General features: G+C 38.6%; 1 protein-coding gene and 1 long non-coding RNA gene across 4 annotated transcripts in view; both read left to right on the forward strand.

Moving 5' to 3' along the window:
• FAM219A (family with sequence similarity 219 member A) overlaps positions 1-12,655 on the forward strand; it is a 91,627-nt gene that overhangs the window by 28,653 nt on the left and 50,319 nt on the right. The window lies entirely within an intron of this gene.
• The window catches only part of LOC141495361 (uncharacterized), a 52,355-nt gene that overhangs the window by 19,880 nt on the left and 19,820 nt on the right, over positions 1-12,655 (forward strand). Inside the window, exon 1 of the long non-coding RNA XR_012470748.1 lies at positions 1-11,499. This exon is cut by the window's left edge and continues 19,880 nt beyond it. This is a non-coding gene — a long non-coding RNA (uncharacterized LOC141495361). The remainder of the gene's footprint in view (positions 11,500-12,655) is intronic.

The following is a 12,655-nucleotide window of genomic DNA, read 5'->3' on the forward strand; positions in this document are numbered from 1 at the left end:
TTAGTGGACTGCAAATTCAATGAGTCAACATTGTGAAATGACACTCAAAAGAAACTAATCTTAGGGGCAGCTTGGTGGCATAGTGGATAGAGCACCGGCCCTGGAGTCAAGAGGACCTGAATTCAAATCTGACCCAATCCAGCCTCAGACTTAACAATTATCTAGCTATCTGACCTTGGGCAAGTCACTTAACCCCGTTGTCTTGCCCCCCCCCCCCAAAGAAGAAGCAGCTGCTAATTTGATCTTATACTGCATTAAAAAACACATATTCAGGACTATGGAAGGAATAGTCTTTCCAGATAAAACTACTGTATTCAGTTTTGGGCCGAAGGAGTCCGTCCACTTTTACATGACAGCCTTTCTGCCCTACCCCAAGATTTCTCTTATTCTGGCAAAACAACCCTAGTTCTATCAACTGATGCTTATATGTAATGTTCTTGAGACCCTTCACCATCCTACCTTCTGGAAACTTTTCCATTTATCAGTATCCTTTCTTCAGCAATCATTCCTTCTGTCAAGCATTTTCAGTTTCTCCCTTCCTACCAGTGTCTTTTCTTCTGCCTATGAATATGCATGTTCAAATAACTTTAATCTTAAAAAGCCTCCTTTTGACCTCTAAAATCCCATCCAGCTACAATCCCAACTCACTTGTCCATTTCATTGCTAAATTCTATAAAATTCCACTTCCTTACTACCTACAACCCTTTTCATTCTGGCATCTGCCTCTTCCTCTCCAATGAGACAACTGCCTAATAGATCATCAGTGAAGAAGTCTGAGGGATGGCAACAGACACCCCTAGCCAACAAAATCCAATGTAACTAGAGAATAAGCTGACCTTGATTTAAGCTCAAAGTAGCATGGGCTAGATCAAGAGAAAGAGGACTTCTCACTTGAAGAACTTCAAACCACTGAAAAAGATATTTGATACGTGTTTTAGAGGTGATTCTTGTTCAAGATAAGTGTTAAAAGAGGCAGCTAGGTGTTGTAGTGGATAGAGCACAGCCCTGGAGTCAGGAGGATCTGAGTTCAAATTTGATCTGAGATACTTGATTCTTAATAGCTTTGTGACCTTGAACAAAACATTTAGCCCTGTTGCCCCACAAAATCCAAAAGCTAAAATAAAACTAAAAGAATATGATAAGTGTTAAACTAGAATACTTTTTGAACTTTGAAGTTACGTTTGTCTTTGTTTATTCACTCTGCTTATTACCTAGCTCATTCTCAAAGGCAATAAGGAAGGGAATGTACAGATATATTCCATACTTTGTAGAAAGGAAAAATAAAGCACAAAGGGAAAATTCCCTGTTAAGACACACAACTACCAAACCAGAATCAAGCCCCAAGCATCCTTGCTCCTGGAGGGCTTAGTTTGCCAGAAGCCTCTTTATTTCCAAAGACAAGGTCTGTTGTTCTAATAGTATCTCATTTTTTATCTTGTTCTTACCCATTTGCCCAACTCCACCAAAACCTCCCCTTTCTTGTGTTGTTTTCCTTTTTGCCAAACACATTGACAGGTTGTCAGAAAGCATGAAGTCAAGAGCCTCTTTTCACAGGAAAAAAATCAAAATAGACATACCCCATGATTTCTATAAGTAGATCATCTAGTAGTTTGGAATGAGTTAGAAGGCAGACCAGAAACCAGACAAAATGGCCCCAAGAGTTTGGCTTTTCAGTGTTTGATTATATGTGTGTTGCATACTAATTGCAAAGCCTGATCTGTGACTCTCCAGAGAGGCCATTTTGGATTAGCCAGTCATTCCCAAAAGCAATTGGAACACAATGTCTCCATGGTGAAATTTCCTTTTTGACCATTTCTTTCAGCTGGGTATTCAGCTAGGAAAAACCCTGGGATCAAAGAGGGCTTAGGAATTCCTACATTGGGGGTGGCTAGGTGGTGCAGTGGATAAAGCACCGGCCCTGGAGTCAGGAGTACCTGGGTTCAAGTCCAGTCTCAGACACTTAATAATTACCTAGCTATATGGCCTTGGGCAAGCCACTTAACCCCATTTGCCTTGCAAAAAACCTAAAAAGAAAAAGGAATTCCTACATTGGACACAAATGCTCAACTTCCAGGTGAGTTGTTAGACCTGAAGCCAAGTCTTTAGAAGATAGTGAGAACTCAGAAGGACAAGAAAGTATTTGAATACCAAAGACCCTGGAATCTAAATAGAATGTCTTGCACAAAGTGAGTGCCCATATAATCCTGGATATGTTTTATCTCTTTCCAGACTCTACCCCTATTGGTTCTGAGTCCCTAGAATGAGCCTCAAGTCACTGACCCAACTTCCCTGTCCAAGAGATAGGAAGGACTTGGTTTCTCACATACATACTTAGTTGTGTATCATGGACAGGTCACTTAACTTCTATTAACTCCAGATTCCCCATGTGTAAAATGGGGATATTATCTGTAATAACATATTAATATACTTTGCAAATCATGAAGAATTATATAATTGCTAGCTATTTTTTAGGTTCCCTTCAAATGCTCTGGTCTTTTTTTTGTATTAAGTTGTTTATTAATATATGACAGAGCCTATTTCTGTATTTAAGTAGTTCCACTAGGAATTCTCATGTCATCTAGAGATAAAAATGTCAGTTTTCAGGATCTGATATTTGAATTTCAGAAACTGAATTACATTAGAAGATCTGGTGGCACAGTACCATTGCTTGCTCCTATCTGCAATTCTCCAAGCTTCACATGAATGATAATAATCAGAAGAGAAAGGATTTGGAATAGGAAGTCAAAAATAGCCTTAGAGGGGTGGCTAGGTGGTACAGTGGATAGAGCACCGGCTCTGGAGGTAGGAGTACCTGAGTTCAAATCCAGCCTCAGACAATAATTATCTAGCAGTGTGGCCTTGAGCAAGCCACTTTAACCCCATTGCCTTGAAAAAAAAAAAAGAAAGAAAGAAAAATAGCCTTAGAATACATTTACTAGGGAAGAGGGTGGATTCAGGTAGTCCAACTACCCTTAGACTAGTTTTTAGACTTATGTATAGATGGAATTTCTTCCCCAAATAACAGCTTAGCCTTTCTTTGCCTTTCTGACAATTATAGAGATGAACTTTGTTTCTTTGGCAGTAACTATAGTATGGGGTTGAGGTAGAAAGTGAGGGTGTCCTTTTTTTAAAATAGAAAACATCCCTTTCATAGCAGCGTTTTGTGTTTTACTGAAACTAAAGCTCATCAATCTGAAATTTATTAAATAACATTAAACATTCATTCAGATCTGACAGCATCTACATTTCTTCAGTGAACATGGTCATTAACAAATGCTGAACCCTGCCCCCAAAGGAAGTAGTGCAGTGGGTACCTGAAACCAAGATAATTTCTTTTATCTTAGAAATAATCTTCAACTTTTCATTTGTAAGGTGGTTTTGTCACGCGCGCACGCATGTGTGTGTGTGTGTGTGTGTGTGTGTGTGTGTGTTTTCTGTACCTTGGTATTTCAGTCTGTCATTAACATGGTCTGGAATTTAATCCGGGAGGAAGGAGTGCTTGCTTTCCTAATAAATGCAAGTCATTTAACCTCATTGTGCATCAGATTTCCAATCTATACTATGGATACATGTAACAGATTCAGTAGATTCAAATTACAATAGATTTTTACTTCAAAATTTTTTTATCAAAAATGCATCCTTAACATTAAAAAATAATAATAATAATCATGAAGACCATTTCCTAGAGTATAGTGCCAGGTTTGGTTCTCCATATTGTAATTCCTGATCCTCAAATAAGAAGGATGATTCAGGTTCTTTTTTTATTTTTTTTAAAGAGGGGCAGTGAATAGAGCACTGACCCTGGAATCAGGAGTACCTGAGTTCACATCTGGCCTCAAACACTTAAAAATTACCTAGCTGTGTGGTCTTGGGCAAGCCACTTAACCCCATTGCCTTGCAAAAAAAAAAAACTAAAAAAGAAAGAAAGAAAAGAACTTTTTTGATACTGCCCCCTCTCTGCTTTTAAGTGGCCAGGTGTATGTTAAACTCTTGCCACTTTTTCTCTGTTTACTTCTTCTGACCATACTACAAGGAAACAAACATGTTTTGTACTTTGCTGAGGTGAGTTTCTTGGGCTACTCTTCTTGTCATTGCTTCTGGTATAGCTGGGTCCTGTAGCCCCTAGAGTAGAGAAGAGGAATATTTGAGATAGGGTCATTGGTTATTACCAGGCTGAAGGTTCTTTTTGTGAGGAAATTCCACTTAATTCAACAAATATAGAGTACCCTCTATAGGTAAGGCCTCCACGAAGAGGTACAAATAAGGCACAGATGCAACCCTCATCTCTTGAAGAGCCAATTAAAAATCTGAACTTTGGCCTTGTCAGAGAAAACTCTAGTTATTTGAATTTTATTTCCTCACTAACTTTTTTTTTGTATTATAGTATAATAAAGCCAAGAGTGGTTGTTCTTATTTGCTTGTTTTTGTTTTTTAGAGAGAAGTGATGTTGTGATGTTGTTTAGGAAAAATACCAGGAATCGAGAGTTGAATCTCAACTCTTCTATTACTTTAACTGCTTGACCTTTAGCCCCTTAACTCCCTTTTATTAGCCTTAATTTTATCTATAAAGTATAAGAAGGCTGTCCTAGAGTTGGAAAAGACTAGAAATTCAGATGATAACTATATTCTAAAAATATAGAACTATAATAAATTGAATAGATAGAATAGTAATGCTGTAGGCATTATTATGCTACCTAGTGATTGTTTTTTTCTTTCTTCTTACCCATTTAATAGTCTTTCAAGTTTCACTTGCCAGTCACTCATCATCTCCGCTTTCTTAAATTTTCTCTCCAGTTTTCTAACCCTTATATTTGTGCGTTGAAATCTTTGGAACCCTTCAAGTCAAATTGTGTCATCTTGACATTTCTTCACGAAACTTTTTCTCCCTGAGTAGTGGCAACATGATTGCTAACCTCTAACACCCGGTCTTGGTGGGGTGCTTCCCTCTATCACCCAATCTTGGTGGGGTATAACTCCTTCCAGCATTCTCAGAGAAGACAAGCCCTGAAATGATTCTGATTCATTAGTAAGGCTCTTGTTCTTGTTATTGCTCTTAGTTTGTGGTATTAGAGCCTATGTCCTTTTCTGTCTTGCTATGTATCTATCTTAATAGTAACCTACTGTTCATCACAAACTTCCAGAGAGCCAGAGCTCCTTCCTTTATTTTGCTGTGTTCCTTACCCAAGTTTTATAGGAAATCATAAGATTGAAGCTGGAAAGGAACCTTCAAAATTATTTAATTTGCCCATGTAATTTTTAAGAAAAGGAAACTGCATCCCAGAAATGGGAAGTGCCTAAAGTTTTACTTTAGTTAGTTACAGTCAGAACATTAAGTCCAGAATTTCTGACTGAATCCAATGTTCTTTCCATATTAACTTTCAAAAGTTTTATATGGTAGTGATGAGAAAGAAGGAAAAGAAGTAACCATCATTTTATACAAACGTGTGTGTGTGTGTGTGTGTGTTTATAGACATATAGACATACATTTCCATAGTATAGAGGCAAGAGAAGACTTTACTTTCAGGTAAATATGGGATACTGATGAGCTTCCATTAAAAGTACACTTCTTGGTTCTAAGTACAGAAATGGATCATCATAAACACTGAATTAGACATTACTGTGGTAAACAGCCTTCTGGAAGGGAAAAGCTTTTTGCCAGTATTATCTTACAGGAAGAGAGGCAGAGTCAGAGGATCATGTAAAAATTCCTGTTTCTGAGGACTTGATGGCCATGACCCCCAAATAAATGCGCTCATTCAGGGCTTATCCTCAACAAAATTGTGTAAGAGTTAGAGATTTCTTCATATACTGGCCACTATTTTCACTGTCACAGACTTTCTTGTCTTCTGACCACCATTAAAACTTTGTGCTATATTTTGCAGTTTAAATCTTTGCTCTGGACTGGTTAATAGTGGAATATAATAGGTTAATAAGTCATACTAGTATATATGAGTTTGAGGTGACCTTGGGTACTAGAAAACTATGCAGGTATAAGCCCCACCAACACAATCTGTTCTCTAAGGATCAGTAGGTTGACTACCTGGTCATGAGTTCTTTTGCTTTGGAAATTAATAAAACAAAGAGCAGCTAGGTGGTGCAGTGGATAGAACACAGGCCTTGAAGTCAGGAGGACAGGAATTGAATCCAGTCAGACACTTGACTTCCACTAGCTTGCATGGACTTTGAGCAAATTAACCTTGATTACCTCTTATCCAGGGCCCTCTTGTCCTGAGGGGAGCCCTGTCCACTGGACCCAGATGGTTCTGGAGGCTGGTGACATAGCACAGCACCCCCTCACTCAAATACAATTCATGTGCTTGTCATGGCCTCACCTCCCTGATGTCATGGCCTTCTTCAAAAATGGACAAACATTATAATAAAACAAAGTGACAAAGTTGACCAGCTAAAGTCTTGTAACACTTCTTCCAGTTAAAATTCATGTCCCCATAAATTACTCTGAATATATGTTTTAGTCAAGGGAAGAGATATTTGATGAAAACAGAAATTTTTTAGATACTCCCAGATCTTTCTTTATAACTTGACTGCCACCTAAGGCATACATTAACTCCATTAACCATTCTTCTTAAGCTAAATCCCTATGAAGCAGGTTAAATTTGAACTTAGCAGGTTGGCTAGGTGGTGCAGTGCATAGAGCACCGGCCCTGGAGTCAGGAGTACCTGAGTTCAAATCCAGCCTCAGACACTTAATAATTACCTGGCCATACGGCCTTGGGCAAGCCACTTAACCCCATTGCCTTGCAAAAAAAAAAAAATTTGAACTTAACTATCAGAAAACTCCAACTTTTCCTGTGGAAATGCAGAGATCTGAAAGAATAGCACTCATTCCTTTTACTTAGAACTATCCAAGTGGAAACTAAGTCTTCCTTGGGAGCTCTATCCAGACAGCAAGCTGTTGTTAATTTTCAGTAAGATAGACAAGAGAACCAGGACTTCTGTTCCTCAGATAAAAGCATAGAAATGGTGTTGAGAGCATGACTATGCTTTCAAATGGAAAGTGTTTTAAGAAATGTAGTTTACCTAGGTTCAGTCTAGGTCTCAGTTAAACTAAGAAGGTTGAAAGAGCATTGGCTGAAATGTTTGATGATATAGAAAAGTTTAAGTAGACATTTCAAAGGTAATGCTGGAATAGAATAAATATAAAAGTCTGAAAACCCTAACCCCACCAATGTCAGTGGCTTTATTAGATACTTCTGACCTGATAAGGATAGAATGAGAGAGGAAAATGTTCCTCTGAGGACAAATTTGATCAACTTCATGGCGTCAAATGATGATAGCCTGTTACTCCCAAACAAAAAGGCCATAGCTCTGTTTCCTGTTCTTCTGTTTATGGGTCCAAGACTTTTAAAGAAGAACTTATTATTTTTCCCCTAATTTAATTTACTGATTTGTTATCAACCTTTTTTTGTTCAGCAACCTATGTGCTGGTATTTTAACAGATAAATTCTATCCACCTCTTCCTGGCCTTAGCAGTGCTGGCAAGGATAACTCAAGGACTGGCTCTACTTACTACATCTTCTCCATGGATTGTATGTATTTCCTAGAAGCAGCACAGATCGTTGCACAGCAATGTAATCATAGTGATTAAATCTGTAGTGTTCATCAGCATAAGCATCAAAGAGGAAGCCAAGCAGATGCTTCTAACTTGAAGAAATTGGGAATGAGGAAATCTAACAGGAATTAGAGTGAAGCTGAGTAGAGATTAGCAAGATTATTAATAAACAGGAAAAAACAAACTGAAACTCATCATAAGCAACTTATGATATTTCTACATCTGTTAAACTCAAAAAACAACTTTCTATGATGACCTAAACAATGACAACCTCAAATTTCTTTCTCTACTGCAATGTAGCTATTGCTGGGGTGAGGCACAGAAACCACTAAACATAAAGCAGAAACCTATTACAACCAGGGGAAGAAAGGAATAATCTTGTATTCTTTTGACACTATGCTCGGGGAAGTACCAAGTGTGAGGTTCATAAGGAAGTGGTTTGGAGTTTTGCCTCTTGCCTCTTTGCCTTCAGTGAAGCAAAGTATGATAAAATTAAGGAATTCCAAAGGTGGATGAGACTAGTTCAATCCTTGTGTTTTACAGATGAGGGCAATGATATTCAGGAAGGGAGATGGACTTGATCAAGGTAATTTAGATGGCTAATGGTAGAGTCAGGACTATAGTCTCTACCACCTGATACCTATTCATCACCCCATGGTGGTTCCATACTTATGATTTCTGCTCTATTATAATGCATCCTAGTTTATCATGTTATTCTTTAATTATTGTTTTGTAAATAATTGGGCTTATATATACTAAACTGTATCTAAGCATCAGGAGAAATAAGCAGAATTTCATCATTATAAGGATACCAGACTCAGCTAAATGATAGATCAAAAAAGCTTAACAAACTGGGAAGAAAGGAGAGGAAGAGAAGGTGAGGGCAGGATGGAGCTAGTATGGAATTGAATTAATAAATTGGAATGGGGAATTCTTGGAGAGCCTTAGAGACATGGCAGAGAGAAGTGCCTCCACAACCAGATAGAATGGTTCTTCTAGTGATGAGGAGAACTAAAGCAACCAAATGCTGAGAGTCTGTTGCTGATAATGCCTAACAACTAAAAAAGAGGGCCATATGTAAAGACTATAGAAAGCACGACCACATTCCTAAAGCAGTCTTTTCTGATTTTTGCCTTCCTCAAGTGCTACCTCACAGCAGGATGAAAAACAAGCTTCATAGGAATGCAGCAAATATTAGTGAGCAGAAGGCAAAACTGGTTTAGGGACTAGGGCATCTGGTCCAAGCCAGTAGATTCCTATAGAGAGTCATGGGATCATATATGAAATAACCAATATATTTTGCACTTTTCCCGTGTCTTTAGTTCCTGCAGTTTTTTCTAAGAAACCATGATGTGTGGTATTATTATTATTATATGGTATTATTATTCCTGGAAGCCCAGGGCAGATTGAGTTGAGACTAGCTTAATTTTGGCATAGGTATACAAATAGCTCTTGAAAAGAGATGTGGACCTACATTTCCCATTCAAGATATGGATAAAAGGGGCAGCTAGGTGGCGTAGTGGATAAAGCACCGGCCTTGGAGTCAGGAGTACCTGGGTTCAAATCCGGTCTCAGACACTTAATAATTACCTAGCTGTGTGGCCTTGGGCAAGCCACTTAACCCCATTTGCCTTGCAAAAACCTAAAAAACAAAACAAAACAAGATATGGATTAAAAAAAGCTTATTTTCTGTGATGCTATTCCCAAATGCTAAGAAAATAACGACCCTTTGTCCTAGGAAATTGAGAGTGGATGTGACTAAGCAACCAGCACTGAATTTAGCAAAGGAGTATGTTCTATAGATGTGTCAGTTTAGGCAGTGGGACAGGAAGTTAGTCTTGAATTCACTCTAAGAAGATAGTTAAACTCCATCCAGAGGGCCTAGAAAGCCAAGTGAGGAGACAGTGCAAGATTGGAGTCTGTGGTGAGTAGTGCCAGATGCTGCAGAAAACTGCATAGGGCCAATGACAGTGAAGTAAGGTGGGGGGGTTACCCAAGGCTTCCCTGCATGTGTTGGCCCCTAAGAGCTCTTTTTCCATGGCTCCAGATAGCCTAGTTAGTATCATCTGTATCCTCACAGTAACTGGACTTTTTGTAAAGGATCATAGAATTTGTGTTGGAAAGTTTTTTTTATAGATCATTGCTCCAGTCTTGGATTTAATCATAATATTTGATATCTCCATAGAGTTTTAAAGACTTGCCCTACTGTGAATATATTGATTTAGGGAGTTATTGGGGGAAAAATAACCTCTCCCAATGCAGATCTATATACTGTTGCTGGGGCACTGAGAAGTCAAATGTCCTACTAGGATCACAAAGCCAGGATGTGTCAGAGGTGGGACTTGAGCCAGGGTATCCTGTATCCTTGACAAACTTTTTATTTGCTGCCTCTCAGGAGATAATATTAAAGTAGGAAACTACCCTACTACTGATATCTCAGGTGGGGGACAGGCAACTTTTCTTTGAGTACTTGTTACAGCAGACAGCACACTGGTTCTGAAGTCAGAGGACCAGAATTCAAATTTTAGCTCTGGAGCATACCACTTATGTGACCCTCTAGACCAGCCACTTAACCTCCCTGGGGAATAGAAGTGTCCTCAGTGACCTTAAGTCCCTCCCATTTCTACATCTGTGATTATGTATGATCCTAGGAACTTCCAGGTATGAGATGCTATTCCTCTTAACAGTTAAAATGGTGCAGTAGACAGAATGCCAATGGAGTCAAGAAGATTCATCTTCCTGAGTTCACTACTGATCCCACACATTTACTAGCTATGTGATCCTGGGCAAGTCACTTAATCCTGTTGCCTCAGTTTCCTTGTCTGTAAAATGAGCTGGAAAAGAAAATGACAAACTATTCCAGGATCTTTGCCAAGAAAACTCCATATGGGGTCACAAAGAATCAAATATGACTGAAGCACCTGAACAACTAAAAATAATTCTTATACATTTATCCAAGTTCTTTTGATAATTTTCCCTTCTTTTCTGTTCCCACTGCTACCACCCTAATCTATCAATATGCTAACTCTTCAGATATATAAAGAGTGCTGTCATCTCTCCTCTCAACCCCCCCTTCTTTAATGTAATTATCATTATCTCTTTCAATCTTTATTTACAAAATATGAATCAGATTCCTTTACTATTCTATTCAACTGGGTCCAGTCCAAAATTTCAATAGGGAATTTGTGGGGTGGGTTGGAGAAGAGGGAAGAGAAAAGGAATAAATATTTATACAGCACCTATTATGTTTCAGGCTATGTGCTTTACACATATGGTCTCATTAGATCCTCACAATGATGCTGGAAGGGAAGTGCTCCTCTGATCACCATTTTATAGATGAGGAAACTGAGGCAGACAGAAGTGGAGTGACTTGGTTAGAGTCACACTGCTAATAAGCATTTGAGGCTAGATTTGAACTCAGGTTTTCCTGTCTCCAGGCCCTCTATTCTTTCTGCTATTAACTGCTTCCCATTATCAGAGAGGTGGAGGGAGAAAACAAACAACTTAGAATTTAAGATGTCAATAGAGTTCAGTAGAGATTATTCATCAAACCATAGATTATGAGCTAGAAAGGACTTCCTGGTAAATCTCTTTATTTTGCCAATTAAAAAAAACCAAGGCTTAAAGAAATTATAATGTTCCAGGGTCACACCAGATATAAGTAGCAGTGCTGGGACTTGAACTCAGATCTTCTGGTTCCAGAACAAGTGGTCTGTCCACTGCATCATGCTAAATGTGTTTTCTTTTTTCTTTTCTTTTGCTGTTTCATCTTTGCAGTAGGCCTTCAAGCATCTCAGACTCCCATCTGCTCTGAATAAGGCTCTTCTATAAAAGGCAAACTATAAGACAAAACTATAGAACTGGAAATTAGACTTTCTTGGTCTGTGCCCCATCTCACAACTGTGAGATATTTGGAGAGTACCCAAAAGGTAAGACAACAGTGGAGTTGAGAGCAAGAAAGGGCTATTTTCTTTTAATATATATTTGTAAAACAGTTGTCAAAATTAGTTTTTCTTCTTTCAACTCACTGAACAACTATTAACACTATTTGCCTCAATAGCTATAATTTCTCTCTAATTCTCTTCTGAACAGATTGGAATTTTATTCAATGGAAAGCCAGGGTTTATCTTTCTCTAAGGATTGGGTAGTGGTCATGGTGACATGTGGTTTCTCTTAGGAGCAATGCCAGGGAAACCAGTAGCTGCTGCTGATCTCTTTATTGCCATGAGCTCAGTTCTCAGATTTTGACGCATAGTCAGCTGTTTCCTTTCTATAGGTTCGGTTCATCTAATGTCCTGGTTTCCTGCCTGGTTTGCCTTATTTCCTGTCTGGTTTGTGAAGTATACAGTTAGTTAATTGTGGCTTTCCCTTGGGTCTGATGTTATCTGCCTGTCTGCCCACCCAGTTATCTCTGCACCTCCGAGGATGCCCAAATAGATAGATGGATGCCAGAAAAATCATTTGGTATGTCAAAAAATTGAGCCCAGGGGCTCATTAGGCTTATAGGTCCAGTTGCTCTTTTGTTGTTGTATGGGAATAAAGCCAATAGCACAGTGTTCTGGCATTGCTTTCATTTGTTTACTTTTCCTGGTTTCACTCTCTACTGGAGCCATTTGGCTTCAGGTCTCTTGAGAACTGAGATCTAGATCTTAACTTCCTTATTGCTAGGCCCTTATTCTTCTTGACCCTTTCCTGATAGGCAAGTAAATTGTGTTCTCTGATTCAGCTGAAGGTCTGGAAAATCCCATCATTGAATTGATTTTGCAGCAGATCCTATCTGCTTCTTGCAGGAATTCAGAACTAGACTGGGTTTTAATTGAGCTGGAAGTAGTTCCTAAATTATTGGCATGCCTTTTGTGCTTTCAAAAAAAACCCCTGCCTTATGAGAAGTTGTGATCTAAAGAAGGATTCCAACAGGTGTGAACTTAGAAAAAGAATAATTTCCTAGTTAGACTTTTTTTGTCCCTAGTTTGGTATATATATCTGCCTGAAGGTAAGTGAAGATACTAGATCACTCCCTATGACCCTACCATCACAAATGTCAATGAAAAACATAGCTTCTAGAGAATAATGTGATAGCTTCTT

Source organism: Macrotis lagotis, chromosome 8, assembly GCF_037893015.1.
Source record: "Macrotis lagotis isolate mMagLag1 chromosome 8, bilby.v1.9.chrom.fasta, whole genome shotgun sequence".
Classification (NCBI taxonomy): Eukaryota; Metazoa; Chordata; class Mammalia; order Peramelemorphia; family Peramelidae; genus Macrotis; species Macrotis lagotis.